At 51.2% G+C, this 24,218-nt stretch overlaps 1 protein-coding gene across 4 annotated transcripts in view; it reads right to left on the reverse strand.

The window, feature by feature from the left end:
* Positions 1-24,218, reverse strand: part of LOC132208863 (utrophin-like) — a 56,612-nt gene that overhangs the window by 16,318 nt on the left and 16,076 nt on the right. The window contains exons 1-2 of one of the 4 annotated variants that reach the window (XR_009444967.1): positions 20,087-20,391; positions 18,292-18,420 (exon numbers count right to left, since the gene is read on the reverse strand). The exons of 1 other annotated variant lie outside the window; for it this stretch is intronic. The gene's annotated coding sequence lies outside the window, so the exon portion shown is untranslated. Of the gene's footprint in view, positions 1-18,291; positions 18,421-20,086; positions 20,392-24,218 lie in introns of those variants that run through there. 2 more of the 4 variants (XR_009444968.1, XR_009444966.1) reach the window with 2 other exon arrangements.

Here is a 24,218-nt window from a genome sequence, read left to right on the forward strand (position 1 = left end):
GATGTAGCTAGTGCGGCCTGACTTGAAATACTGCGTGCAGTTCAGGTCGCCCCATTACAGGAAGGATGTGGAAGCATTGGAAAAGGTTCAGAGGAGATTTACCAGGATGTTGCCTGGTCTGGAGTGAAGGTCTTACGAAGAAAGGCTGAGGGACTTGGGTCTGTTCGCATTGGAGAGAAGAAGGTTAAGAGGGGATTTAATAGAGACATACAAGATGATCAGTGGATTAGATAGGGTGGGCAGTGGGAGTCTTTTTCCGAGGATGATGACTTCAGCTTGTACAAAGGGGCACAGCTACACATTCAGGGATAATAGATTTGAGACAGATGTCAGAGGCAGGTTCTTTACTCAGAGACTGGTAAGGGCGTGGATCGCCCTGCCAGCCAATGTGGTTCACTCAGCCACATTCGGGGCATTTAAACAGTCCTTGGGTAAGCAGATGAGCGCTGATGGGCTGGTGTAGCGGGGTGGGCTTATATTAGTTCACTGGTCGGTGCAACAACAAAGGCCGAAGGGCCTGTTCTGCGCTGTATCGTTCTATGTTCTAACCCCCCACCAGCACTCATCTTCACTGGTTTCATCCTCGCCGCTTCGAACTGTCTGTCTCCTCTCCAACTATCTTCTCAGCTATCCATCTTCAATCCGCCTCCCCCTCTCTCCATATTTATTTCAGAATCCCCTTCCCCTGCCCCATTTCTGAAGAAGGGTCCAGATTCCAAACATCAGCCGTCCTGTTCCTCTAATGCTGCTTGGCCTGCTGCACTCATCCAGCTCTACACCTTGTTTCTTCAGATTATCCGGCATCTGCAGTTCCTACTATCTCTGAAGAGATTTTCTTTCTCTTCTCCCACAGCAGTCTTGGAAACAACTCATATGGGCGTGGGGATTTGTTCACTTTTAAACCAGCCAATAATTTCAATTTCACACTGCATCTTCCTGCTTTATAGACATCAATGCTCCTCCTTGAAGGGAGGACAGATGGGAGGTACTTGTCGACTGTATCGATGCCCTTCAGTTCTGAACACAGATTGCCCCATCACCCTTCGTACACCCCGGTTTCTAATTGGCCCTACTCTTTCCCTGGTTATTCTCCTGCTTGATATGCCTGCAGAATATCTTGATATTCTTTCCAATCTTGGCCACCACCGTATCTTCACACTTCATTTTTATACGTCACTAGTCATCCATTCATTTGCTCCCTTTGCACTTGTCATAAACATGTCCTGAACATTCCTCAAGATCCAGGGTTCTCCAGGCTTGTTGATCATAAATTTCACCCAAAACGGAACATAGCTGGCCTTTACTCTCCCAGTTCCTTTTCTGCTGTAGATTCGCCCTCAACTAACTTCCCAAAATATTACACCCAGATCCTGCCTTGTTTCAGTCAAATATGCCTTACCCCAAACCAAAAACATTTTTTTTTAAACAGATCTCCTCTCCCATGTTGAAAAGTCTGTTGTCGTGGTCACTATCACTAAAGCACTTAGCCACTGTCACCTTGAACACTGCCTTTGTGTCCCAGAAGTAGGTCCCTTACAAGCTCGTCTACATGGTGATGTTAAATAATCTCTCAAATGTATTTAAAGAATTATTTCCCAAGTCAAACTTTTATGTTATCTCAATTAATGTTGTGCAGTTGAAATCCACTAATATAATCTTTATATTATTATTTTCTCACCCCTCAGTGAATTACCTGCTCTTCAATTGCCCACTGCTTGGAGGCCGACAGCTTAAATTCCTCACCACATTAGCAAACCCTTGTGCAAGGATTTTGGTTCCTTTCTGCTTCAGCTGCAGACCAGCCAACTTGTAGAGGATATACCATCCCCACAAATTGTCCTTCAGATCCATGTGTCTAAATCCCTCCCCAAACACAAACACTTGAGCCAAGCATTCATCTGTTTTCTTCCCCTTTTTCTTGCCTTCTCAGCATGTGGCACCAGGAATAATCCAGAGATTGCAACTTTAGAGGTTCTGCTATTTAATCCACTGCCTAGCTCTCGGAACACTTGATGCAAGACCTCATCACTCATCTTACCAAAGTGTACATCGAGCTGCGTCTTACAGTCCTCCTCCTTCAGGATATTTTTAATGACATTGTTGATCTGGTTAACACGCCATAATGGAGTCACATCAATGACTGTGAAAAATCTGGTCCACCCAGATCGTCGCAATGGGCAAAAAAGCACACCAATGTCTCTACTTCCCAGGAGGCTAAGGCAATTCAAATATAAAGGGCAACTTTCATTGATGTACCAGAGAAAGCATCCTATCTGGATGCATATCATAGCATGGTTTGGCAACTGTTCTTCCTAAGAAAACAACAGACTCCACAGTCATGAACACAGCACAGTGCATCATGCAAATCAGCCTTCCACTCATTGATTCCACCTATACTTCCTGCTGCCTCGGGAAAGCAACTGACATTATCAAAGGTCTTTCTCACCCGCCAATTACACTCTCTTCTACCCTTTTCTGAAGGGAAGGTGTCAAAAAGTTTGTATTCATGTGTGAACAGATCCCAGAAAAGCTTCTTCACCACTGTTATTGGACATCTGAATAGAACACTTAAAATTTTAAATCTAATTTTGATCTTGCTCTCTGTGCATCTTCTCTGTTGCTGTCATTATGTTCCATTTCACTAATGCACCTTGTATGGTATGATCTGTCTATACTGCATGCATCACAGAACTTTTCACTGTACCTAGGCACATGTAATAATGAATACTCTAAATCAAATTGACTGTGTGCAAGAGAGAGGTGAACATATGATTGTGTTCAAGAGTGCAAAGACAGTGCACGAAAGTGTGAGCGTGCGCAGGACAGAATGTGTGCGCCAGTGACTGTGCTCAAGAGTGTGTAAACGAGAGTCAGCACAAAAGCGAGTGTAACAGCATGCATGAGGCAGTGAGAGTGTCTGTGAGAGCGAGTGAGCTTGAGAGCAAGTGAATTTGTAAGCCCAAGTGTGTGAGGGAGAGTTTTGTGTGTGTGTGTCTGTGTGTAGTTGAGAGTATGAACATTGGCAAAAGATCCTGCGAACAGGGCATGCAAGTGTGCCACGGAATGTGTGCAAGACCATGCATGATTGTATGACAGTATGGAGTATGAATGAGTGAGAACGTGACTCTGTGTGTGTGTGTCTGTCCGCGTGTGTCTGTCCGCGGTCAGTGTGTGTGGATAGTATGTTTGTGCACGAGGGATAGGATATGCATGTGCAACATAGTGTGACTGTGAACTTCTGTTTGTGCCTGAGTGAAGTGTTGGGGGAGAATAGGGAGAGGAGAGATCGAGAGAGCGTATGTGAGAGAGATGAGATGAGGAGAGGAATAAGAAATGATGAGTGGTCAATACCTGGAGGAAAAAAAGAACAGTGTGTGAGTGTTAAGAGAAGCCGCTGGATAGAATATGGAGGCTAAAATAGTATCAGAGATAATGGGAACTGCAGATGCTGGAGAATTCCAAGATAATAAAATGTGAGGCTGGATGAACACAGCAGGCCAAGCAGCATCTCAGGAGCACAAAAGCTTCATGAATGGTCTAGGCCCGAAACGTCAGCTTTTGTGCTCCTGAGATGCTGCTTGGCCTGCTGTGTTCATCCAGCCTCACATTTTATTATCTTGGAATATGGAGGCTATTGTTTTACTGATGGTACTGAATGAAAAGCAAGTGACACCTCTACTTGTTAGGGGACAGGAGATGTGCATTAGAGAAGGAGATACAGTCAAGCCTTGTTAGAGACAGCAGACACATTGAAAATGCACAGAAACTGAAATTAAAGCTTTCTTGTCAATGTGTCAAGAGGTGAGACAAATATGACGGGCTAATATTGTACCTTTGTGCTCAGTAAAATCATAGAATCATGAATCAGAGAATCCTTACAGTGTGGAAACAGGTCCGTCAGTCCAACACATCCACACTGCCCCTCAAAGCATCCCACCGAGACCCATCCACCCATAACTCACCTAACCTACACATCACTGAACTCCTTGGGAAATTTAGCATGGCCAATCCACCGAACTTGCACGTCTTTTGACTGTGGGAGGAAACTGGAGCACCCAGAGAAAACCCATGCGGACACATGAAGAATGTGCAAACTCCACACAGATAGTCAAAGGGTGGAATTGAACCCAAGTTGCTGGTGCCGTGAGGCGGCAGTGTCAAGCAGAGCCCCTGTGCTCTTTATTATGCCAATTAAGCTGCAAGCATTATTTTTAAAGGAAGGAAACGTACCATCGTCACAGGATGCCAGTGCTTTCAATTTTCTATCAGCTTTGAGAACTTTATCCATGTCTGTCTTGACAAGGGCAAGGTGATGGCAATGGTGTGAACAGCAATTTGATTCACTCTAAATCAACTATAACACTAATTTCCAAAACTTTGAAAACTCAATGTCCTGTTTTTCGAAGATGTCTGCATGTTCCATGGAAAATCATGTATTTTCCACTGCCTACCAGGCCAATCATTTCTTCACTCTGATCTCTGTCTCTCTCGCTCTCTCTCTCTGTGTCTTGCCCTCTTTGATTTCTGTAATTCCCGCCCTCCCTACCCTCAGCTACCTGTACTCATATGCTCGAGGCTTCTCCAATTTTCTGATGTTCATGCTAAAGCTTTAAGATCCCCGCACTGAACGTCAGCAAATTTTTCCAGAAGCCTCAAATGACTGCTGCCCAGTGGCTCTTACATCCATTTTCATCACTATGAAGTGCTTTGAGAGGTTGGTCATGGGTCACATCAACTCCACCCTCCCACATTACCTTGATCCACTGCAATTCACCTACTGATGCAGCAGATCCATCGTCGATGTCCTCTCTTTGGCTTTACACACACCTCTGGAACGTCCAGATAACAAGGGCATCTACATCAAGCTCCTACTTATTGACCACATCTCCACCTTCAATACCCTAATGCCAAACAAACACATCTCCAAGATTTTGAGTAGGATTAATTTCTTATATTTTTATGCCAATTATATGACTGAATTAATTAAGTCGATTTAATTTTCAAACAAGTCTAGATTTCTTTGTATTTCACCAGAGTCCAAATGTAAATTTATTCACATGCAAATTACATGAATGGCTTCAACATACAAATAAGTTCAGAGCTGATACACATTGTCATATAGGTTATGACACTCAGGAAACTTGATGTAGCAAAGACACCTAACATGTGCTGTCTCCATGATAACAAGGTGTCGAGCTGAATGAGCACAGCAGGCTGAGCAGCATCAGAGGAGTAGGAAAGCTGACGTTTTTGGTCCAGATCTTTTGTCAGGAATCGGACACAAAAGAATCTGAGATAACAGGTGTAGAGCTGGATGATGCTGCTTGGCTTGTTGTGTTCATAAGACCATAAGACAGAGGAGTGGAAGTAAGGCCATTTGGCCCATCAAGTCCACTCTGGCATCTGAATCATGGCTGATGGGCATTTCAACTCCACTTCCCTGTACTCTCCCCATAGCCCTTGATTCATCCAGCTCTACACTTTGTTATCTTAGACTCCCCAGCATCGGCAGTTCCCACTATCTGTGTGGTCCTCCTCGACGTCAGGGAAACCAAGCGGAAGCTTGGTTCACACTAAACAACTGCACCTCCCAGTCGCCAACCATTTTAACTACCCCTCCCAATCCTCAGATGGACTGTCCATCCTGGACCTCCTGCAGTGCCACAACGATGGCACCCAAAGGTTGCAGGAACAGTACCACTTATTTTGCTTGGGAACCCTGCAGCCTAATGGTATCAGTGTGGATTTCACAAGCTTCAAAATTTCCCCTCCTCACCTACATCCCAAAACCAGCCCAGCTCATCCTCACCTCCCTAACCTGTCCTTCCTCCCACTTACCCACTCTCCCACCTCAAGCCCTACCCCCATCTCCTACCTACCAGCCTCATCCCACCCCCTTAGCCTGTTTGTCCTCCCTGGACTGACCGATCCCCTCCCTAACTCCCCACGTACACTCATCTTGACTGGCTCCATCCACCGCCTCTTTAACCTGTCTGTCTCCTCTCCACCTATCTTCTCCTTTATCCAGAGATAATGGGAACTGCAGATGCTGGAGAATCCAAGATAACAAAGTGTGAAGCTGGATGAACACAGCAGGCCAAGCAGCATCTCAGGAGCACAAAAGCTGACATTTCGGGCCTAGACCGTTCATCAGAGAGGGTGTTGGGGAGAGGGCTCCGAAATAAATAGGGAGGGAGACGGGGAAGCGGACCGAAGATGGAGACAACAGAAGATAGGTGGAGAGGAGAGTATCGGTGGGAAGGTCGGGAGAGGATAGGTCAGTCCAGGGAGGACGGACAGGTCAAGCAAACAGGATGAGGTTAGTCAGGAGGAAATGGAAGTGCGGCTTGAGGTGGGAGGAGGAGATAGGTGAGAGGAAGAACAGGTTAGGGAGGCGGGACAAGCTGGGCTGGTTTTGGGATGCAGTGCGGGGAGGGGATGAGTTGGGCTCGTTTTGGGATGCAGTCGGGGAGGGGAGATTTTGAAGCTTGGGAACTTCACATCGATACGATTGGGCTGCAGGGCTCCCAAGCGGAATGAGTTGCTGTTCCTGCACTCTTTGCGTGGCACCATTGTGGCACTGCAGGAGGCCCACGATGGACAAGTCGTCTGAGGAATGGGAGGGGGAGTTAAAATGGTTCGCGACTGGGAGGTGCTGTTGTTTATTGCAAACCGAGCGGAGGTGTTCTGCAACGCAAACATGAGATTTTTTTCTTCTAGCTTGCACTCACTGGAGCACTGCAGCAAGCCTGAGACAGAGATTTTGCCCAGGGATCATGATGGAGTGCTCAAGTGACAGGCAATTGGAAACCTGGGGCCATTTTTACGGACAGAATATAGGTGTTCTGCCAAGCGGTTGGTCAGTCTGTGTTTCGTCTCCCCGATGCAGAGGGAGACCATATTGTGAGCAGTGAATACAGTAGACTAGATTGAGTGGTGTGGGTAAATCGCTGCTTCTCCTGGAAGCCTTGGATAATGAAGCCGGAGGAAGTAAATGGACAGATATTATGCCTTCTGTGGTGGCATGGAAAGTGCTGTCGGGTAATGGGGAGGTGTTGCGAATGGATAAAGAGTGGACTGAGGTGTCCTGACGGAATGGTCTCTGCGGAAGGCTGACAAGAGAGGGGAGGGGAATATTTGCCTGGTGGTGGAATCTTGTTGGAAATCGTGGCTGATGTTCTTCTAGATGTGGATATTGATGGGTTGGGCTTTGAGGACCAGTGCACATCATCAGGGGGGAGGCCAAAGTGTAGGAGATGGGTTGGACACAGCTGAGAGCTCTGTCAACCACGAACGCAAGGAATGCTCAGTTGAGGAAGAATGCAGACATTTCAGAATCCCTCCAACAGAAGACGAAATCATGAGAACAAGTGGATCTGTCTGGACAGTCCTGTTTGAAGATTATGGGAACTAAGACTACGTTGTTTGTCATAAAGGCTATGGTTGAGTGATCATATTCAAACTGAAGAGACCAAGAATGTGAGATTGGAGAATGGGTGGAGAACCATGCCTCGAGAATCCCTCTGCGGGTCTATGCTTGGCTTGGGCTACTATGGTTACCTTGTCCCAGTTTCGTATGAGAGGCGTGATCCTCCACCCATAATGCAGCCAACGAACAGATACAATTGGACCCCCACATACAAACCCATACAGATCAAAACCCGAAATGACAGTACTCATGGTAACTGACCGGACAGTATAAATTCCAGACAGAGTGGAGTAACATTGTTTCGCTGGAGGCTCTACTGATGATGTCACACATCATGGTGACGAAACGTCTCAATGAAAACAAGCCAGCTCGGCGAGCAAGTCAACAACCTCAATCAGAGAGCTGGCTGTTTTGAACTACCTTGTTCAAGTGTATCATTTTGGATCTTGAATGTTAAATCTCGCTCCAACACAGGGACGGAGGATTGCTGTTAACAGCTGCATTCTAACTAATTCATATTGAATCATTGTTTTGACCAGTCCAGAGATGTGCAGGTTAGGTGGATTGGGAATGCTGAATTACCCACAGTGCCCACATACGTGTAGTTTAGGTATATTAGCCGTGGGAAATGCAGGCTGACAGGGATAAAGTTGGGAATGGGGATGGGTCTGGGTGGGATGCTCTTTGCAAGGTTGCTGCGGACTTGTTGAACTGAATGGCCTGTTTCCACACCGGGGATTCTATAAAACCAGGTTTTACTAAATTAATGAGAGAGTGAGTTTATCAATTGCTCAATGCAAGAAGTCAGAAGGCACCACAAATACACACAAGTTAGAAACAAGAAATTAGCTCAAAAAACATAACCGTTAAGAGGGATACGGATAGTTCAGCCTTTGGATTGTTTGTGAAGAATAGAAAGTGGGATGTTGTGGCCACTACATTGGGCGATCCCCGGAATGCTTATGTGAATTCAGCAGTTAATTTTGAGATTCTTATTGAAATTCTTTTGACCTTGTTTCCTTTTTGACATTGCCCTGGTTTGCAGAGCTCAGAGCAAGAGATTGTCTTTTCTTCTAACCTGCAGCAGAGGCCTATGAAATGGCTGTCCTAGAACTGCGACCTCCACAACTCCACAGACCACACGAGCAGAGTCGCCCAGGAATACACACGATCTGACATTCAAGAACTATTGAGATAACAATACTCAGTGTGGGATTGCAAAAGACAGCATGTAGAAACAGAAAACAGCTGTAAATACTGTCAAGAGGTGAAATAAAGTTATAGAGCTAAATTAATGGCTCTTTGCTTACGTGCTCATTGTATTCAGAACAAAATCAACAAATTAATAGCACACATACAGGTTGGCGGGCATGATTTGAGAGCTATTACAAAGACATGGTTATAAGGAGATCAACACTGGGAGGTAAATGTGCAGGGCTACGTGACATTCCAAAAAGACAGGCAGGAGGGAAACTGACTAAGCGATGAAATTACTGAGAGAACAAGAAACAATCTTCAATCGGAAGACGTAGAATCCAATTGTATTTATTTGCTGACGGGAGGAGGACATCACTAGCTACGCAGTGTTTATTGTCCATCCCTCGTTGCCCAGGGGACAGTTCAGAGTCAATCATATGGCTGTGGGTCTGCAGTCACAAGTAGGCCAGACCACGTAAGGATGGCAGTTTGCTTTTCTAAAGGACATCAGTGAACCAGGTGGGTTTTTCTGACATTTGGCAATGGATTCATGGTCATCATTAGATTCTACATTCATGATTTTCTTTTATATTCAATTCAAATTCCACCATCTGCTGTGCTGGGATTTGAACACAGGTCCCCAGAATGTTAACTAACTCTCTGAATTAACAGTCCAGCAATACCACCACTGGGCCATTTCCTCCCCAATCTTGGAACAAGAAAACCTGTAGCTGACTCCCACATGGGGAAAAACACTGAACCAGGAGCTTCTTCAAACGAGGTGATCGCCTCTTCTTACATTTTAAGATAGCTATGAATTATCAGGACTTTGTGGGAAGCTACTAAATTGGGGGAAGGAGTATCAGGTAGGAGCAGAGCAGTATTAATTGGGAGGAGCTTTTATTGTACATGTCGACATTTGATACGTGGAAGTTATTTAAAGACCTACTGATCAGCGTTCAGATCTGCCCTATTCCAGGGAAGGAGGAATGACAAGGATGGCAATCTAAGGACATATGGACATAAGAAATAAAGCAGGAGTAGGTCATCTGTCTCTTCCAGCTCGCTCCGCCATTCAATAAGGTCATCACTGATCTTTTTGCGGACTCAGCTCCACTTACCCTCCCATTCACCATAATCCTCAATTCCTTTCCTGTTCAAAGATCTATCTGTCTTGGCCTTTAAAACATTCAACCAGGGAACCTCAACTGTTTCAGTGGGCAGAGAATTCCACAGATTCACAACCCTTTGGATGAAGAAGCTCATCCTCAACTCAGTCTTAAATCTGTTCACCCTTATTTTGAGGCTGTGCCCCGGAGATGTACTTTCACCCATCAGTGGAACCAACTTCAGTGCTCCTTTCCTGTGTATTTCTTTCGTAATTTTAAAAGTTGCTATTAGAACATCCCTCATTTTTCGAAGTTTCAGTGAGTGCAATCGTAGTCTCCTCAAACTCTCCCCATACAGCAACATTTTCAATTCTGGAATCAATCTTGTGAAGCTCCTTTGCACCCCCTCCAGTGCCAGTACATCCTTTCTCCAGTGAGGAGACTAAAACTGTACAAACTACTCTCCATCAAGCCTCACCAGCACCCTATACAACTGGAGCATCCCCTCCCGATTTTTAAACTGCATCACTCGAGCAATAAAGGACACTATTCCATTTGTTGCCTCAATTACCAGCTGCGTCTGCAAACGTTTTGTGCTTCATACACAAGGCTGCCCAGCTCCCTCTGCATAGCAGCATGCTACAATTTTTCACCATTTATGTAATACTCCATTTTGCCCGAATTGCCACCAAAATGGATAGCCTCACATTTTCCATCATTGCACTCCATCTGCTAGACCCTTGTCCATTCACTTACACTTTCTGTGTCCTTCTGCAGACGTTCATTATCCTCTTCACACTTAACACTAAAATGTGTGGGAGAGTAATCTGTGAACTGTAATAGAACATATAACAACACAGCGCAGAACAGGCCCTTCGGCCCTCCATGTTGCGCCGAGCTGTGAACTAATCTAAGCCTATTACCCTACACGACCCCATCGTCAACCATATGCTTATCCAAGGGCTGTTTAAAGGCCCCTCATGTGGCTGAGGTAACAACATTGGCAGGCAGAGCATTCCACGCCCTTAACACTCTCTTAGTAAAGAACCTACCTCTGACATCTGTCTTAAAACCATCACCCCTCAATGTGTAGCTGCACCCCCTTGTACAAGCTGAAGTCATCGTCCTCGGAAGAAGACTCTCACTGTCCACCCTATCTAAACCACTGATCATCTTGTATTATCTCTATTAAATTCCCTCTTAGCCTCCTTCTCCCCAATGAGAACAGGCCCAAGATCCTCAGCCTTTCTTCACAAGACCTTCGCTCCAGACCAGGCAACATCCTGGTAAACCTCCTCTGCACTTGTTCCAACGATTCCGAGGCCGCACTAGTGTTTGTAGAGTTGCAGCATGACATCACGTCTCCGGAACTCAATCCTTCTACCATTGCAACCTAACACACCATCAGACTCCTGAACAGCACCATCTACCTGGGTAGCAATTTTCAGGAATCTATGCACATGGACACCAAGATCCCTCTGCTCACCTACACTGTCAAGAATCTTTCCGTTGACCCGGTGTTCTGCCTTCCTATTAGTCCTCCCAAAGTGAATCACCTCACATTTTTCCGTATTAATCTCCATTTGCCAACTTTAGGGACAATTCTGCAGTTTATCCAAGTCTCCCTACAACATGCAACATTCTTCCACAATGTCCACCACTCCACCGACTTTAGTGTCATCTGCAAACTTACTAACCCATCCACCACTGCCTGCGTCCAAGTCATTTACACAAATGACAAACAGCAGTGGTCTCACAACAAATCCTTGAGACACACCACCAGTAATCAGACTCCAGGCTGAATATTCTCCATCAACCAGCACTCGTTGCCTTCTTACCGAAAGCCAGTTTCTCATCCAAATGGCTAAAGCTCCCTCAATCCCGTGCCTCTGTATTTTCTCCAATAGCCTACCACGGGCAAACTTATCAAAGGCTTTACTCAAGTCCATGTACACCACGCCAACTGCCCGACCCTCATCCACATGTTTGGTCACCTTCTCAAAAAATTCAATGAAGTTTCTGAGACATGACCTGCCCTTGACGTATCCATGTTGACTATCTCCAATCACATTGTTGCTTTCTAGATGATTATAAATCCTATCTCTTATAATCCTTTCCAAAATTTTTCCTACAACACACCCAAGGCTCACAGGTCTATAATTGCCTGGGTCATTCCTACTACCCCTCTTGAACAAGGGCACAACATTTGCAATCCTCCACTCCTCTGGTACTAAACCTGTAGACAATGAGGACTCCAAGATCAAGGCCAAAGGCTCCACCACCTCCTCCCTAGCTTCCCAGGCAATCCTCGGAAAAATCCCATCAGGCCCAGGGGTTTTATCTACCTTCACACGTTGTCGAATTGATAACACTTCCTCCTTCCTAACCTTAACCCTTTCAATTCTAGTAGCCTCTAACTCAGTCACCTCCTCTACAATATTCTCCTGTCCCTCAGTGAAAACAGATGAGAAATATTCATTTAGCACCTCTCCAATCTCCACAGCGTCCACACACAACTTCCCACTTCTGTCTTGGACTGGCCCTATGCCTACCCCAGACATCCTCTTATTCCTCACATACCTATCGAAAGCTTTCGGGTTCTCCTTTATTTACCTGCCAATGTCTGCTCATGTACCCTCCTTGCTCTTCTTAACTCTCTCTTTAAATCCTTCCCAGCTAATCTGTAGCTCTCCATCACCTCATCTGAACCATCTGGTCTCATCATCACATCAGCCTCCCTCTTCTGCTTAACAAGAGATACAAGTTTTTTTTAGTTAACCACAGTTCCCTTAGCTTATCGCTTCCTCCCTGCCTGAAGGGACGTGCCTATCAGGGACACGCAATATCTGTTCCTTAAACCAGCTCCACAATTCAATTGTCCCCATCCCCTGCATTTTGCTAACCCATTCTATGCCTCCTAAGTCTTGACTAATCACCTTATAAGGGAGGAATGGAGAAGCCGATAGTGAAGAGGACGATCAGAGGTTACAGCAGAACATAGATAGACTGGAGAGTTGGGCAGATAAATGGCAGATGGAGTTCAATCCAGGCAAATGCGAGGTGATGCATTTTGGAAGATCACATTCAAGGACAAACTATACAGTAAATGGAAAAGTCTTGGGGAAAATTGATGAACAGAGAGATCTGGGCGTTCAGGTCCATTGTTCCCTGAAGGTGACAATACAGGTCAATAGGGTGGTCAAGGCGGCATATGGCATGCTTTCCTTCATTGGACAGGGTATTGAGTACAAGAGTTGGCAGGTCATGTTGCAGTTGTATCGGACTTTGGTTCGGCCACATTTACAGTACTGTGTCCATTACCAAAAGGACGTGAACGCTTTGGACAGGGTACAGAGGAGGTTCACCAGGATGTTGCCTGGTATGGAGGGTGCTAGCTACAAAGAGAGGTTGAGTAGATTAGGATTATTTTCATGAGAAAGATGGAGATTGGGGGGGACCTGATTGAGGTCGACAAAATCATGAGGGTATAGACAGGGTGAACAGCAAAAAGCTTTTGCCACCCAGAGCGGAGGACTCAATTACTAGGGGTCATGAGTTCCAAGTGAGAGGAGGAAAATTTAGGGGAGATATGCATGGAAAGTTCTTTACAGAGAGGTTGGTGGGCACCTGGAACGCATTGCCAGTGGAGGTGGGCGACGCAGACACATTAGCATCTTTTAAGATATATTTGGACAGGTACACGGACGGGCAGGGAGCAAATGGACACAGACCGTGAGCAAACAGGTGAGAAGTTAGACAGAGGATCTTGATCGGCGCAGGCTTGGAGGGCAAAAGGGCCTGTTCGTGTGGTGTAATTTGCTTTGTTGTTTTGACTGACTGGAGGGAAGGAGGAAAGGATGGCTGGAGGGAGGGAGGGAGGAATGGATGGCTGGAGGGAGGGAGGGAGGGAGGAATGGATGGCTGGAGGGGGGGAGTGAGGCCTGACGGGAGGAAGGAATGGATGAATGGACGGGGCAAGGAGCAGGAGGACGGGGTGGGGGGGGGGGAAGGAGAAGGAGGACGGGGGTGGGGGAGGAGGAGGACGACGGTGGGGGGGGGGGGAAGGAGGAGGACGATGGTGGGGGGGGAAGGAGGAGGACGATGGTGGGGGGGGAAGGAGGAGGAGGACGGTCGGGGGGGGAAGGAGAAGGAGGACGGTGGGGGGGGAAGGAGAAGGAGGACGGGGGGGTAAGGAGAAGGAGGACGGTGGGGAAGGGGAAGGAGAAGGAGGACGGTGGGGGGGGAAGGAGAAGGAGGACGGGGGGGGGGGGGAAGGAGAAGGAGGACGGGGGGGGTAAGGAGAAGGAGGACGGTGGGGAAGGGGAAGGAGAAGGAGGACGGGGGGGGGAAGGAGAAGGAGAAGGAGGACGGGGGGGGAAGGAGGACGGGGGGGGGGAAGGGGAAGGAGAAGGAGGACGGTGGGGAAGGAGGAGGAGGACGGGGGGGGGGAAGGAGGAGGAGGAGCGGGGAGTGGGGGGGAGGAGGAGAAGCCGGTGGGGGGAGTGAGTTGAACACAGCAGACATCCTGACATCAGCTTCCCTGGCCTCTGATGCTGCATGTCCTGCTGTGTTCATGCTCATGAACACCTCGTTACCTCCCATTCTCTTTTGTTTGTGTTTTCTTGCTGTTCCTCCCTCACTCTGATTCTCTCCCCCTCTCTCACCTCTGCTGGCCCGAATTTCACTCCCTTGTCATGCTCCTTTATTTCCATCTTTCTGTCCCTTTTCTCTCTCCCACCACAAATTCACTCTCTCTCACTCTGGCTTTATTCACAGGGGGAGAGAGTACAAGAGGAAAGGAAACCAAAGCACACAGCGCCTTCGGCTGAGAGAGAAATTAAGAACTGCCGGAGATTTTCCAAACCGTGACACAGGAGTTGCCTCTCTCTGTCTCTCTCGACAGTCTCTGTCACTGCCTCACCCAACCCCACACCCATTCGTGTCCCATGGTGACTCTCCACAAACCCACCTCCGGGTGGAAATGCAAACACAAGTTGCTGGAAATGCTCAGCATCTGTGAAGAAAAAGTCCCGAGGTAGCGTTTTGGGTGCGATGACCCTTTCCCTCCGAGCTCCGGCTAGAAATGCTCCAGCCTCTGGGACAGGGTCCCCTTGTAGTCGGAGAGCTGCGGCTCCATCTCGGCTGTTCGCTTGGCGCAGGGCATCAAGAGCTCCCCTCAGCCCCAGGAAGGGGTATGTTCACCCCCTAACCTTATACTGACAGTGGTTGTGTTCTTCCCTCATCCCCGGGAGCCCCTCCTGCCTTCTCACCTGGTCGTCGGAGTGCTATTCGGCTACGGAGGGCGGTGCGATAAAGATTCCACTTCCCACAGCCGCGGGGGAAGGGGCCATCCCTTCACTCCTAAACCTCCTCCCATCTCATCTTGTGGTAGTGGCTGTTCGGCTGCAGAAAGCAGCGCTGCCCGTGACCCCAAACCTCCCGACAACACCCCCCTCCGAACCCAACCCCCACCACGCCCCTTTTGCAGTAGCTGTAGGCCACTCAGTCACAGGGCTGTATGATAGTGACTCTCCCCATGTCCCCTCGCTTCCAGGACGGCTATCCTCCAACGCCTACCCCATCCCATCCCGCTCCTTCCCTTTACCTTGTAGTCGGAGAGCTGTAGGCAGTTCTGCTACGGAAACCCGCGCAGGGCTGTATAATAGACACCCTCCCAATGTCCCCAGCCTTCCCCGCACCCGGGGAGGGGTATTCTCACCCCCAAAACATACATTCCCAACCCCTCGCTTTGTGATAGGAGCGGCGCAGGATGTGAAACAGGGACCGTGCTCATGTCCCCAGTCCTCCCTTCACCCCAAACCCCACTGTGACCTTGCAGTCGGAGATCGTTGTCGGCTGCTCAGCCACGGAAGGCGTCGCGTACCGCGGCCAGGTACTCGGGGAGCGCAGGCTCGGTGCCAGGCAGCTGTTCAGGCAGGTAGCTGTGCCCAGGAGCCGGGCAAAGAGGCCTTCTCCCACCTCGGATCCCCGGTCCTGGCAAAGGCGGCGCAGGGCCGAGCCACTGAGCAGCGAGCGCTCCAGCAGCCCGGATGCCTGCTCCTAGCCCGGTGGTCATGCTGGAGGCCGCTGGAGAACAGGGGGTTGTAGGGGTCCGGGAGCGTGGTGCGATGATCCCCGCTGCCGAAACCCTGGGTCCTCAGCCCCTCCCGGGAAAAGGGATCCAGACAGCGGACTCGTCGCCGAGGGAGAGGGGGAAAAAGGCGTGAGTAGGAACAGGAGAGGAAGGGGATTGACTGCGAGGGAGAAAGAGACAGAGTGTGTGTGAGAGAGAGAGGGGATTAGAAATGCAGTCTGATTGCGGATGGGCTGGGTTTAAACAGAGATTTTTAAACTTTGTTCGAACGAAACCCAGAACGCTGCCTGCTGAGCGAGTGGAGAGGCTCGGACAGAGAGGAAGAGAGACACAGGGAAAGACAGGGGGGCGGGGGAGAGGGGACAGAGAGAGGTCACAGGGAGAGACGGAGAGACAGGGGAGAGAGAACGGCAGAAGCACACACAGAGGGAGGCAGAGACAAGAGGAGAGACAGAGAGGGGCGCACACACACACAGACCAAAGAGACAGAGAAAGAGAGAGACAGAGAAGTGCACTGCGAAGTGGCAGAGACAAGACGACAGAGAGAGAGATACAGAGACAGAGAGAGAGATACAGAGACATAGAGTGAGGCACACACAGAGAGATGGAGAGACAGAGATTGTGTGAGTGGGGCAGGGGGTGGGTTTGGAGAAAATGGGAGAGAGAGAGAAAGAGACAGAGTCGTAGAGTTGTACAGCAGTGAAACAGACCCTTCAGTCCAACTCCTCCATGCCGACTGGGGGGCCGGGGCCCGTGGGCGGGACAGGGCCGCGGGGGGCCGGGGCCCGTGGGCGGGAGAGGGCCGCGGGGGGCCGGGGCCCGTGGGCGGGACAGGGCCGCGGGGGGCCGGGGCCCGTGGGCGGGACAGGGCCGCGGGGGGCCGGGGCCCGTGGGCGGGACAGGGCCGCGGGGGGCCGGGGCCCGTGGGCGGGACAGGGCCGCGGGGGGCCGGGGCCCGTGGGCGGGACAGGGCCGCGGGGGGCCGGGGCCCGTGGGCTGGACAGGGCCGCGGGGGGCCGGGGCCCGTGGGCGGGACAGGGCCGCGGGGGGCCGGGGCCCGTGGGCGGGACAGGGCCGCGGGGGGCCGGGGCCCGTGGGCGGGACAGGGCCGCGGGGGGCCGGGGCCCGTGGGCGGGACAGGGCCGCGGGGGGCCGGGGCCCGTGGGCGGGACAGGGCCGCGGGGGGCCGGGGCCCGTGGGCGGGACAGGGCCGCGGGGGGCCGGGGCCCGTGGGCGGGACAGGGCCGCGGGGGGCCGGGGCCCGTGGGCGGGACAGGGCTGCTTGGGCCGGGGCCCGTGGGCGGGACAGGGCTGCGGGGGCCCGTCCCCGTGGGCGGGACAGGGCTGCGGGGGCCCGTCCCCGTGAGGGGGACAGGGCTGTGGGGGCCCGTCCCCGTGAGGGGGACAGGGCTGCGGAGGCAAATCGCCGTGAGCGGGAGAGGGCTGCGGGGGCCGGTCCCTGTGAGCGTCTCAGAAATGCAGGGGCAAGTTGATCCGGTGAATTCAAGTATGAAATTACACGAAAGACAGCAATGAATTTAAAGCATCAAGAGGAAAGAGATTTGGAATCCAGCATTCGTTCATGGGGATGGAGCAGCGCTTGGAATATTGCCTTCAGTTCTGGTCGCTTCATTACAGGGAGGATGTGGAAGCTTTAGAGAGGGTGCAGAGGAGATTTAGCAGGATGCTGCATGGAATGGACGGCAGGTCTTATGAGGAAGGGTTGAGGGGGCGAGGACTTTTCTCATTGGAGCAAAGAAGAATGAGAGGTGACTTGATAGAGGTATACAAGATGATGAGAGGCATAGCTGGAGTGGATAGTCAGAGATTTTTTCCCAGAGCAGAAATGACTAGCACGAGGGGGAGAAATTTTAAGGTGACTGGAGGAAGGAATAGGGGAGATGTCAGACCTAAGTTCTTTACACAGAGAGTGGCGGGTGTGTGGAATGCGCTGCTGGCAGTGGTAATGGAGTCAGATACATTTAGAGACTTTTAAGCGACTCTTGGATAGGCACATGAAGGACAGTAAAATGAAGGGTATGCAGGGTAGTTTGATCTTAATGGGATAATAGGATGGCACAACATCGTGGGCCGAAGGGCCTGTACTGTTCTTTGTTCTATGTTCAGCCAAAGGTTCTTTTCTTTTGAGGAGAGAGTAATTGATTGTAGTTTTTAAAGACAGAACTGGAGGACAGAGAAAGATATCAAGGAAGGTTGCACGTTAGTGACAGTATCAACAAGTCCTCAGCAAATGTACTCTCTGAGTAACTACACTGTTTTGAAGGCGAGAGGACCAATGATATCAGTTAAGCCCCCCTTGTTTTTGTCTTGTCTACTTCTGACATATGCGCAAATGGACAACCTCACTCTCCTGCAAAGCTGCAGAATGAATAATGCTGCAATATTTGTCAACTCCCAAATGGGCATTGATACATTAGTAAATCTCACATCAATAAACTTACGTCTCAAGGTTCTCGCCTTCTAGAGCTGTTTGTACTGGTAAATAACCCAAGCGAGGATGTTTGGCAAAATATTTCTTACTTATTTTTCAGCACCTTGCTGAAATCACGCACATCTTCACCTGATGTTGTCTAAAAATGTAAAATAAATCAAATTCAGTTCAGAATTAATCATGAACCAATCTACTCAACTCACTCTATAATCCATGCTATCCCTGCTAAATGTCTTGAGGATGTAAAATTAAAGACTCTGCAATTCTGAGGGATAAAGTCGCTATCTTTCTGTAAGATTATGATAAAGGTTAGATATGTCTGAATGTGAGTTTCGAACAATTAAGCTTGAGTTTCATAGAGTCATACAGCATGAAAAAAGATCCTTTGGCCCAACCAGTCTATGCTGATCACAATCCCAAACTCAACTAGTTCCACCTGCCTGTGCTTGGCCCATATCTCTCCAAACATTTCTATCATCTTTCTATCTTCTGGCTACAACATCACCTGAACAGAATTCTCCATCTTGTGGTCAAATACTAAAACTATACAATTAAGTAATTTCAAATGATACACAGATCCAGGATTCACATTAGTGGCCTTTCTGGTTGAATTGCTAATTATTTTAACAACAGTGCATTTTCTGTCAAATTATGCCATGTATAATTACTGATCCAAAATTCATCTCATTGGGTTTCATTTTTTTGGTTTTTTGTATTGAGTCAAAGATGAGATCAATACAGGGGGGGAGAAGGGAGCAGGACGAGGGGGGGAGAAGGGAGCAGGACGAGGTGGGGAGAAGGGAGCAGGACGAGGTGGGGAGAAGGGAGCAGGACGAGGGGGGGAGCAGGGAGCAGGACGAGGGGGGGAGAAGGGAGCAGGACGAAGGGGGGAGAAGGGAGCAGGACGAGGAGGGGAGAAGGGAGCAGGACGAGGGGGGCAGAAGGGAGCAGGACGAGGGGGGCAGAAGGGAGCAGGACGAGGGGGGGAGAAGGGAGCAGGACGAGGGGGGGAGAAGGGAGCAGGACGAGGTGGGGGAGAAGGGAGCAGGACGAGGTGGGGGAGAAGGGAGCAGGACGAGGTGGGGGAGAAGGGAGCAGGACGAGGTGGGGGAGAAGGGAGCAGGACGATGGGGGGGAGAAGGGAGCAGGACGAGGGGGGGGAGAAGGGAGCAGGACGAGGGGGGGAGAAGGGAGCAGGACGGTGGGGGGGAGAAGGGAGCAGGACGGGGGCGGGGAGAAGGGTGCAGGACGAGGCGGGGAGAAGGGAGCAGGACGAGGGGGGGAGAAGGGAGCAGGACGAAGGGGGGGAGAAGGGAGCAGGACGAAGGGGGGGAGAAGGGAGCAGGACGAGGGGGGGGGGAGAAGGGAGCAGGACGAGGGGGGGAGAAGGGAGCAGGACGAGGGGGGGAGAAGGGAGCAGGACGAGGGGGGGAGAAGGGAGCAGGACGAGGTGGGGGGGGGGGAAGGAGGAAGGGAGATGAACACAGCAGACAGGCTGACATCACCTCTACACCCAGAATATTCAGACCCTTCAGAAGCGTTTCTCCCTGCGACTCCTGAAACAGACACTCGCAGCCATGCGCCGGCACCTCCACACACTGCAATCCAGCCTGCCCCAGCTCAGAGCCTCCCTCTCCCAGACCTGCACAGGACCCCTGCTGTTTTTTATCCGCCGCAGGATCCACAGACTGAACACCCAGTTCCACTCAGCTTTACTGGACACCAAAAATCCTAAGTACAACCAACTCACGGGCCCCTGCCACCCACAAGAGGATTCCTGCGCCTCCCAAATCCCGAGTCTGTACCTGCCCCGCCGCCATTGAACATGAAGACACGGCCGGAGACCCCACCGATGACGTCACATCCGCCTCCGCCGGCCACACCACTTCCGGAACCGCTGCTGCACTCACCACCTCCACTTCCACAGATACAACACCTCACACACCACCCTCACCGCAGCTGCTGCCGCCTCCCCCGATACTCCAACTGCCGACGGAACCCCGCCCACGGCCGACGACCTCATCGCTCCGCCCACAGCCTCCACAGCCAGCAACCCCAGAGGAGACAGCCACACTGAGCCCTGCCACATGTTCACCGTCTCCCCAGACCTCCCACTGACTGAGGACGAACGGTCAGTCCTCAGTAAGGGGCTCACCTTTGTCCCCCTACAACCACACATCAACCAATACCAGTCACGATTGGACAGAGAGCAGTTTTTCCGCCGTCTTCGCCTCCATGCCTACTTCTTCAACCGGGAACCTAACCCTCCCTCCACTGACCCCTTCACCCGCTTCCAACACAAGTCCTCCTCCTGGACACCACCCCCAGGCCTCCTAACCTCCCTCGACCTCTTCATCTCCAACTGCCGTCGAGACATTAACCGCCTCAATCTCTTCACCCCTCTCACCCACTCCAACATCTCCCCTGAAGAACGGACAGCCCTCCGCTCCCTCCGCTCCAACCCCAACCTCACCATCAAACCCGCAGACAAGGGTGGCGCAGTGGTAGTAGGGCGCACTGACCTCTACATCGCCGAGGCCGGACGCCAATGCACCGACACCACCTCCTACTGCCCCCTCGATCATGACCCCACACCCGAGCACCAAACCATCATCTTCAACACCATTCATGACCTCATCACCTCTGGGGACCTCCCACCCACAGCCTCCAACCTCAGTGTTCCCCAACCCTGCATGGCCCGTTTCTATCTCCTTCCCAAAATCCACAAACCTGCCAGCCCTGGTCGACCCATCGTCTCAGCCTGTTCCTGCCCCACCGAACTCATCTCCAGGTGGACTCCATTTTCTCCCCTTTGGTCCAGGAACGCCCTACCTACGTCCGTGACACCACCCACGCCCTCCACCTCCTCCAGGACGTCCAATTCCCTGGCCCCCAACACCTCATCTTCACCATGGACGTCCAGTCCCTATACACCTGCATTCTGCATGCAGATGGCCTCCAGGACCTCCGCTTCTTCCTGTCCCGCAGGCCCGACCAGTACCCCTCCACTGACACCCTCATCCGCCAAGCCGAACTCGTCCTCACCCTCAACAACTTCTCTTTTGACTCCTCCCACTTCCTACAGACTACGGGGGTGGCCATGGGCACCCGCATGGGCCCCAGCTATGCCTGCCTCTTTGTCGGTTACGTGGAACAGTCCCTATTCCGCACCTACACAGGACCCAAACCCCACCTCTTCCTCCGGTACACTGATGACTGTATCGGCGCCGCCTCTTGCTCCCCAGAGGAGCTCGAACAGTTCATCCACTTCACCAACACCTTCCACCCCAACCTTCAGTTCACCTGGGCCATCTCCAGCACATCCCTCACCTTCCTGGACCTCTCGGTCTCCATCTCAGGCAACCAGCTTGTAACTGATGTCCATTTCAAGCCCACCGACTCCCACAGCTACCTAGAATACACCTCCTCCCACCCACCCTCCTGCAAAAATTCCATCCCATATTCCCAATTCCTCCGCCTCCGCCGCATCTGCTCCCACAATAAGACATTCCACTCCCGCACATCCCAGATGTCCAAGTTCTTCTCGGACAGCAACTTTCCCCCCACAGTGATCGAGAACGCCCGTGACTGCGTCTCCCATATTTCCCGCAACACATCCCTCACACCCCGCCCCCGCCACAACCGCCCAAAGAGGATCCCCCTCGTTCTCATACACCACCCCACCAACCTCCGGATACAACGCATCATCCTCCGACACTTCCGCCATCTACAATCCGACCCCGCCACCCAAGACATTTTTCCATCCCCACCCCTGTCTGCCTTCCGGAGAGACCACTCTCTCTGTGACTCCCTTGTTCGCTCCACACTGCCCTCCAACCCCACCACACCTGGCACCTTCCCCTGCAACCGCAGGAAATGCTACACTTGCCCCGACACCTCCTCCCTCACCCCTATCCCAGGCCCCAAGATGACATTCTACATTAAGCAGAGGTTCACCTGCACATCTGCCAATGTGGTATACTGCATCCACTGTACCCGGTGCGGCTTCCTCTACATTGGGAAAACCAAGCGGAGGCTTGGGGACCGCTTTGCAGAACACCTCCGCTCAGTTCGCAACAAACAACTGCACCTCCCAGTCGCAAACCATTTCCACTCCCCCTCCCATTCTCTAGATGACATGTCCATCATGGGCCTCCTGCACTGCCACAATGATGCCACCCGAAGGTTGCAGGAACAGCAACTCATATTCCGCCTGGGAACCCTGCAGCCATATGGTATCAATGTGGACTTCACCAGTTTCAAAATCTCCCCTTCCCCTACTGCATCCCTAAACCAGCCCAGTTCGTCCCCTCCCCCCACTGCACCACACAACCAGCCCAGCTCTTCCCCCCCCCCCACCACCCACTGCATCCCAAAACCAGTCCAACCTGTCTCTGCCTCCCTAACCGGTTCTTCCTCTCACCCATCCCTTCCTCCCACCCCAAGCCGCACCGCCATCTACCTACTAACCTCATCCCACCTCCTTGACCTGTCCGTCTTCCCTGGACTGACCTATCCCCTCCCTACCTCCCAACCTATACTCTCTCCACCTATCATCTTTTCTCTCCATCTTCGGTCCGCCTCCCCCTCTCTCCCTATTTATTCCAGAACCCTCACCCCATTCCCCTCTCTGAAGAAGGGTCTAGGCCCGAAACGTCAGCTTTTGTGCTCCTGAGATGCTGCTTGGCCTGCTGTGTTCATCCAGCCTCACATTTTATTATCTTGGATTCTCCAGCATCTGCAGTTCCCATCATCTCTGACATCAGCTTCCCTGCGTCTCTGATGCTGCTTGTACTGCTGTGTTCATCCGCATCAACACCTTGTTACCCCCCATTCTCCTTTGTTTGTGTTTTCTTGCTCTTCCTCCCTCCCTCTGATTCTCACCTCTGCTGGCTCTAATTTCACTCCCTTGTCATGTTCCCTTATTTCCATCTTTCTGTCCCTTCTCTCTCTCTCTCCGCCCACAAACTCACTCTGGCTTTATTCACAGGGGGAGAGAGTACAAGAGGAAAGGAAACCAAAGTACGCAGCGCCTTCGGCTGAGAGAGAAATGAATAACTGCCGGAGATTTTCCAAACCCTGACACGGGGGTTGCCTCTCTCTCTCTCTCAACAGTCTCTGTGACTGCCCCATCAAACCCCACACCCATTCCCGTCCCATGGTGTCTCTCCACAAACCCACCTCCGGGTGGAAATGCAAACACAAGTTGCTGGAAATGCTCAGCATCTGTGAAGAAAAAGTCCCGAGGTACCGTTTTGGGTGCGATGACCCTTTCCCTCCAAGCTCCGGCTGGAAATGCTCCAGCCTCTGAGACAGGGTCCCCTTGAGGTCGGAGAGCTGCGGGTCGATCTCGGCTGTTCGCTTGGCATCAGGAGCTCCCCTCAGCCCCAGGAAGGGGTATGATCACCCCCTAACCTTATACTGACAGTGGTTGTGTCCTTCCCTCATCCCCGGGAACCCCTCCTGTCATCTCACTTTGTCGCCGGGGTGCTATTCGACTACGGAGGGCTGTGCGATAAAGATCCTACTTCCCACAGCGGCAGGGGGAGGGGGCATCCGTTCGCTCCTAAAACACCCCCTCCCATCCAATCTTGTGGCAGTGGCTGTTCGGCTGCAGAAAGCGGCGCTGCCCGTGACCCCAAACCTCCCTACAACACCCCTCTCCTAATCCGACCCTTTTGCAGTAGCTGCAGGCCACTCAGTCACTAGGCTGTACAATAGTGACTCTCCCCATGTCCAATCACTTCCAGGACGGCTATCCTCCAACCCCGACCCCATCCCATCCGCCTCCTTCCCTTTACCATGTAGTACGAGAGCTGCAGGCTGGTCGGCTACGGAAACCCGTGCAAGGCTGGATAATAGACACCCTCCCGATGTCCCCAGCCTTCCCCTCACCCGGGGAGGGGAATTCTCACCCCCAAAACATCCATTCCCAAC

Source organism: Stegostoma tigrinum, unplaced genomic scaffold, assembly GCF_030684315.1.
Source record: "Stegostoma tigrinum isolate sSteTig4 unplaced genomic scaffold, sSteTig4.hap1 scaffold_55, whole genome shotgun sequence".
Lineage (NCBI taxonomy): Eukaryota > Metazoa > Chordata > Chondrichthyes > Orectolobiformes > Stegostomatidae > Stegostoma > Stegostoma tigrinum.